This window comes from Artemia sp. Qi Xiang Cuo, chromosome 10 (genome assembly GCF_049724085.1).
Source record: "Artemia sp. Qi Xiang Cuo chromosome 10, ASM4972408v1, whole genome shotgun sequence".
In the NCBI taxonomy this organism is placed as follows: Eukaryota; Metazoa; Arthropoda; class Branchiopoda; order Anostraca; family Artemiidae; genus Artemia; species Artemia sp. Qi Xiang Cuo.
The window spans coordinates 60,727,376-60,734,562 of NC_142803.1; positions in this window are offsets into that span (position 1 = coordinate 60,727,376).

Genomic DNA, 7,187 nt, shown 5'->3' on the forward strand with positions numbered 1-7,187 from the left:
ACTTATGATTTAGGATGGTTAATTTGCTATTTCCGGCTTTTATGAGCTAGGTTTCTTAGTCTTTCGTAGGCATGTGTTGTCTGAAACCTATAAAAATAAACTATTTCCGTTAAATCTGAGCTATTAATGGTTTTTGACCGTAAACTCTAGTTTTTTGTAAGAAAATTATGGGAAGTACATTTCGTCGACTCATAGGTGAAACGTAAGTCCAGTTATGGATCGAAAAATAAACTATTTCTATAAAATCTGAGCTAATAAGGGTTTTTGACCGTAAACTATAGTTTCTTGTAAGAAAATTATGGAAAATACAATTCTCTGGTTCAAATGTGAAACTTAAGTCCAGTTATGAATCGAAAAATAAATTATTTCTGTAAAATCTGAGCTATTGAGGGTTTTTGACCGTAAACTCTAGTTTTTTTTATTAGAAAATTATGGAAAATACAATTCTTGGTTCAAATGTGAAACTTAAGTCTATTTTTGGATCGAAAAATAAAACTATTTCTGTAAAATCTGAGCTAATAAGGGTTTTTGACCGTAAACTCTAGTTTCTTGCAAGAAAATTATGGAAAATACAATTCCCTAGTTTAAATGTGAAACTTAAGTCGAGTTTTGGATACTCATAATGATGAGGACTGATGGTTCTAATTCAATATTTTTTTCATAAAACAAACTATTTTTTTTTTATACTTCGAAATTATTCAACTTTATTTATTTTTTATCTTTTTTTGTACGTATCTTAAAATGACAAAATATCTTTCTTGAAATCACCTCTTGCATACACAATACAGAAATTATAAAAAATAATTGTAATTTCCAGACTTCATTTTCATGCAATAGATACCGAGAGTTCTATGACTCCTCCCCGCAATGAATTCTAAGGGTTTTATGACTCCTCCCCACAATGAATTCAGATGGTTTTAGAAGTCATCCCCCTAGCCATTACTCCATTCAACCTTGAGCGAAGGTATAAAAGTTTGGTGATGTATTTCTCTTCTTAACAACTACATTAATAGCTTCCAAGATGATAGGACTGTATGACACAGAACTCATCGGTTGGAAAAAATCATCTTGTGGTGTTATATTTGAACGTGGATTTTTATTATTGTCAATGGAACTCGAAGAAATTGACTGTTATCATTGGATAGTGAACTATAACATGTTTGAGTATGATAAAAGCTTGTGGAGTACTACATTACATCTTATAAACAGACTGGGATTCTACGATAGAGTGATTACACCACTTAATAATAGTGGTCAGGAACTGATAAATGTCCAGGAGGAAGTCAGTGAAATTTGCAGCTTTTTCGGGGTTGAAGCACTCTACGTAAATGGTAATGTACCTACAGATATAAGTTTTAATTCAAAAGTGTGACCCTAGGATTCCACTTTTCAATCTAGAAGAATTTAAGTGTCCTAAATTTGAAGGGCCTTATCACCGTTCTGAAGACGAGGTAGGGTTCTTCGCGCACTGGATACCTAAGGACATACATGATCGTGATAAATGCATAAGACATGGTAAAAACTATTCTATATCATGGGACCATCGTTTCTGGATGTTTAAGAGTGAACGTGTGTGTGACTATGTATCATAATATAATTTTGTATTAATATTCTACATAGCATTATTTCATTAAAAATATATTATGCATTACATTGTTATGTGTTAATTATTTTTAGAGTAAGCTAGCATATCAAAAGTTTAGAATGTCTATTAAAACATCGGAGATGTAAGAAAAGGAATTTGCATACATCTATTGCCAGACATATGGCATAACATTGACAAAATCTAGGTATAAGAAAATGAATAAATTTTTTATCAACATCCGTTGTTGGATATGTCGTTATGTCATTATGAAAAAATTGCAAGTAAGTAGGAAGTAAGTAAGTAGGTAACAAACTCTTTCTTGAATTCACCTCTTGGATACACAATACAGAAATTTTATTATAGGAAATTATGAAAAAAAAATGAAGAAACTCTTTATTAACATTCATTATCGATTGAAGTCGCTTCCTAGACAGACAATACAACAATTTCACAAAACCTAAGTATAAGAGTGATTAAATTCTATATCAACATCCATTTCTCGTATACATAGGAAAAAGTTGACAAAATATAAGTGTTAGAGTGAATAAATTTTATTTGTCAACATCTTTTGTCAGATACATTGATTAAAATTGACAGAATCTAAGTGTCGGAGTGAATAATTTTTTTTTATCAACATCATTTGTCAGATACATCAAATAAAATTGACAAAATCTAAATTTTAGAATGAATAAAAGTATTAAATGCAAATTCATTTTGATTTTGAAACTCGTTCAATTTTATAGAAACTGCAATAGTTTCACAGGAAGCATCTTTCAGCGTGTTTTAAGTTTAAAAGAAAAGCATTGAATGGAAACTCATTTTGATTTTGATGTTGGATAAAAATTTAGTCATTTTTATAGAAACTGCAATAGCGCTTCCCAGCCCGCAGCGGGCCCCGCGAAGCTTCCCGGCCCGCAGCGGGCCCCGCAGCGCTTCCCGGCCCGTCGCAGCGGGCCCGGTGGCGCTTCCCGGCCCGCCGTACCTCAAATCGTAAATTTCAGACAACATATTCCTACGAAATACTAGGAGACCTAGCTCATAAAAACCGGAAATAACAAACTAACCTCCCTCAATTGTAGGTTTCAGACAACACACACCTATGAGAAAATAAAAACCCTAGCTCAGAAAGGTCAAGAATACCAAACCACTCATCCCAAATCACAGGTTTCACACAACACACACCAACGAAAGACTAGGAAACCTAACTCAGAAAAGCCCGAAATAAAAATTTACATACCCCAAATCATAAGTTTCAGACAACACACACCTAGGAAATACTAGGAAACCTAGCTCATGAAAGGCGAAAATAAAAAACAAGCCATCACAAACTATAGGTTTCAGATGACAAACACCTATGATAGGCTAAAAAGCCTAGCTCGAATAAGTCAAAAATCGCCAAGTACATTTCCCAAATAATAATTTTCAGTCTAGACATACCTATGAAAGTCTAAGAAATTCAGCCCAGAAAAGTCAAAAATAGCAAACTACCCATCCCAAATCATAGGTTTCAGACAACAAACACCTATTCAGCCATTTCTCGTTAAAAATGTTATTTCAACTCATACACACGGGTTTTTCGCTAGCAACTCGCCCTCCACTATAACTTCGCTAATACATCCTTCTGCCAATCAACCCATCTCCCCCAAACACTTTACGGCCATTTCTTTTTAATATCTTTTATTTTAACTCATCCACTCGGTCTTTTCGCTAGCAACTCGCCCTCCAGTATAACTTCGATAATACATCATTCTGCCAATCAACCCATATCCCCCAAGACACTTTGCAGCCATTTGTTATTAAAATTTTTATTTGAACTCATCCACACGGGTTTTTCGCTAGCAACTCGCCCCCCACTATAACTACGCTAATACATCCTTCTGCCAATCAACCCATCTCCCCCAAAACACTTTTCAGCCATTTCTTGTTAAAAAAAAATTATTTCAACTCATTCACCCTGGTTTTTCGCTAGAAACTCGCCCTCCACTATAACTACGCTAATACATCCTTCTGCCAATCAACCCATCTCCCCCAAAACACTTTTCAGTCATTTCTCATTAAAAATATTATTTGAACTCATCCACACGGGTTTTTCGCTAGCAACTCGCCCTCCACTACAACTACGCTAATACATCCTTCTGCCAATCAACCCATCTCCCCCAAAACACCAGTGGGATTCACCATCCTGTGAGCAGCCGTCCATTCTCTTTTCGGTTTTTGACCAGACAGTATTCGCGTGGCCATGGATGACTCGGCTATCTCCAGTTGTTGCATTGGAGTAATACCATTAGCCTTAGCTTTCTTATCAGGGGGAGAGTAATTGTATGAATCAACCTCTTCCGTAAAAAAAAGAAAATTTAGTATGGAAAAAACAACCCCCTTTTTTACAGAAGAAAAAATTTGTCTGCACAAAGAATCCCCCCTCCCTCCTCCGTACTTTCCATGCGACGAAAAAGTTTGTTTTTTCACCTCGCAACGAAGGTGTTACAATTGATACATTGCTCCCCTCCCCCTCCGTATATTTTTATAAAAACCTCTTAATAATGGAATACAATTGAAAATAGAATATCTCTCGTCTAATTAGGCCAGAATACAATTTCTCTCTTTGTCAAGGAAAACCTTTGCCGCTATCCATAAACATGTGCTATTAATCTGTGTTAACACGAGCGTGCGAAGTCTGTTTTCCAAAACTGACCGTTTCTTGTAACACAGATGCTTCTATTTAAGCAGATAAAGAAAGCGCATTTTAATAGAATGAATGAGGAAACTGATGAATTAAACTCATAAACATAGGAGGGAAGGGGGGATGTTATTTACATAATAGAAAAAAGAGCGTACTTTACGTTTTCTAGTGAGTAAACTCATCATATTGTAAGGTTTGTATTGTTGGGGGGAGGGCTATGCCCCCTGAAATTTGAATTTACTAGTGGAGTGGTAAAATGATTTTATTTGGAAATAAATTAAGAAATTTAGTAAGCTGTACTCACATTATAAATTGATGTATCCATTGTTTCAATGTCAATAATATTTAATGTATTATCCATAGTATGTTAAATCATAACGAAAATTTAATTGTAAGGTATGGCCATTATATACAAAATCTCAAGGACGAATAAAAAATCACTCCTTTTATTTTTAACCAATCACCAGTCGAGTTATCATATATTGAGCTAGCTCCAATGTCTCGGATTGGCCCTCAGAAAACAGATTTTGACTCAAAAAAAGTCTGGTTGAAAAACTTTGAGTTGAAACACACTTGTGTGTGGAATCCCCGCTCATGCTGCTCACTTGTTTGCAATGTGTGGGAACCAGTGGGGAATCCCCGCTCGTTTGGAAAGGTACCAAGGAAAGGCAAGCAAAACGTGTTTAATCACGTGTAGAGGTCCCATAGAATAACATTGGAAGGTCATGTGAGAAGATACTCACTCTCTTTGAAAAGGTGTAGAGAATCAAGCAAATAGTATGGGAATTCCTATAGCAGCGGTAGAAATGTTTTCCTATAGCAGCGGTAGTATTCAATATTAGAATTCTACTCTCAGGGTGCCACTGGTGACTCTTTAGTGTCACTTTTGACACTTTTTTTTAAATGGGACTTTTCGGGACATCTGTCACTATTAGGACGCTTATAGCAAAAGTGGCACTTTTTTTGCAAGTAGCACTATTTTACAAAAAAAGAATTTTTTCAGACAAAAAACCGGAAGGACAACTGTTAATGTAGATATGCCACGATCTCCTTTTTCTGTCAATTAAGATTCTAATCTTAACTCCACGCGCGGCACGTATTGGATGCAAGAATCTTTCTGTGCGATGAAAAACGTAAACGTGTTTGTCTCTATCTGTAAGTGAGAAATTTTTATATTTCTATTCTTATCACTGATAAGCGCAGATCACCCAGTGATCTTCGTTACGAAATACTTGGCAATGAAGAGGACAGAGACAGACATTTAACTGCAATGTTGTGGAGAAGCCTTCACTTGTTTTCAGTGTTTTGTACAACTATTTTGTGTTGTTGCAACAATTTGTAGGCTCATAGACGATAAGCCAGTCAAGCGTTTTGCAATTCTTGAGTGGGTCCGAATTCAATTTTTATGTTTTATTAGTTGAGTGTTGACGACAACTCAAAGAAGAAAAGAGCAAGAAAAGTTAAGAGTGTATTTTTGCGCCACTATGTTAGTAGCTGTTACTATGTTAACCAGTTACTGGGCCAGTGACTGCTTAACTTTACGCGTCTTTTCATCAATTTCCGTGACTGGAGCTCTTGAAGCCCAGTGACTGAAAAGTTCACTGGTGAAATCACACAACGACTCAGCAACGCAAAAACGTCCACTGAGCTCACTGGTGTGCCACAAGAATATCTAGTGACCTCTTCAGTGACCGGGCCAGTGACGCAAAAATTCACTCTAACATTTCCGTTCATATTTTTCATATTTTTTCTTTGAACTCTTGGTAATGGGCAAATGAACAGTCATACATAACCATCATACTAAAAACAAAATTGATACCAAAACTTCCATTATCTTAAATCCTATGCAATCATTAGCAAAATCACAATCTAATTTCACTTTTTTTTTTCTTACTTAAATTTATGTTACATCATTACATAAATTGAATTTGGACACACTTCCTCCTTTTAGTTATTTCATTCCCAATAATTTTTGATTGTAAATGTGTGTTCACGCTGATACTCTAACTGCTTGTTTATTATTATAAAGGTGCTTTCATATTGATACTTAAAATCCTAGTTGACTGTTCCTCTGCCTTAGTCCCTGGAGACATCATAAAGAAAAATTTACTTGGAGTGGCGAGGGTTCTCGTGAAACTTATTCTATTCAGGTTGTGATAAACAGATTAAATGATATAGCTGTCTTATTGTCTTTCCACTAGTTTTTACCCAATAAATTATTTGAAAAAGTTAGTGCCTGAACCACTATTAGTTGTGTTTATCATAGGGTCATCAATAGCTACGATCTATGTTGTGGCATTCTCTTCAGCATTTTCAGAGAAAAGAAAAGTTTCAAGCACCTGAAGGCACTGTAATAATTCAGATAGTCCATTTTATGGAAAAACTGGATGAAAAACTCTCAATCTAGACAAGTATTGCTGTCCCTTTTTTTCCATTTTCTCAAAAGAAAAAAAAACTGAAGATTTTTCCTCTTTTCTTTTTCTGTTCCTTTTTCACGCTATCAACAAAGACCGCTTAGTAAAAAAGAAAAGAAAGTACTCTGTGTGACGAGTTCCCATTTTATACAGTAAGCACTAGTTGCGTTTTAGCGAGTTTTTAGAAGGAGGGTTGGAAAGTTGACAAGAGTGGAAGTGCTGCGCAAAGCCAGAAGTCAGCACCGACTAATTAAAATAAAAATTTCTTTTTTATAGTTGATAAATGGCATTAGATCCGACATTTCAGGTTAGAGAATTTAAAGATTCGGGAAACCACGCGGGGGTGATCCCAAGCAGACTGGCCAATATTTTCAATTTGAAAAGCTTGTTGGTATGAGCGCGAGCGACGCGAAGCGTGGCGACCGCAACTTTTTGGAAATTGACACTTTTTATACAAAATCGGCACTATTTTGCCAGCCATATTGACACCACAAAAACTTGCTGAGTG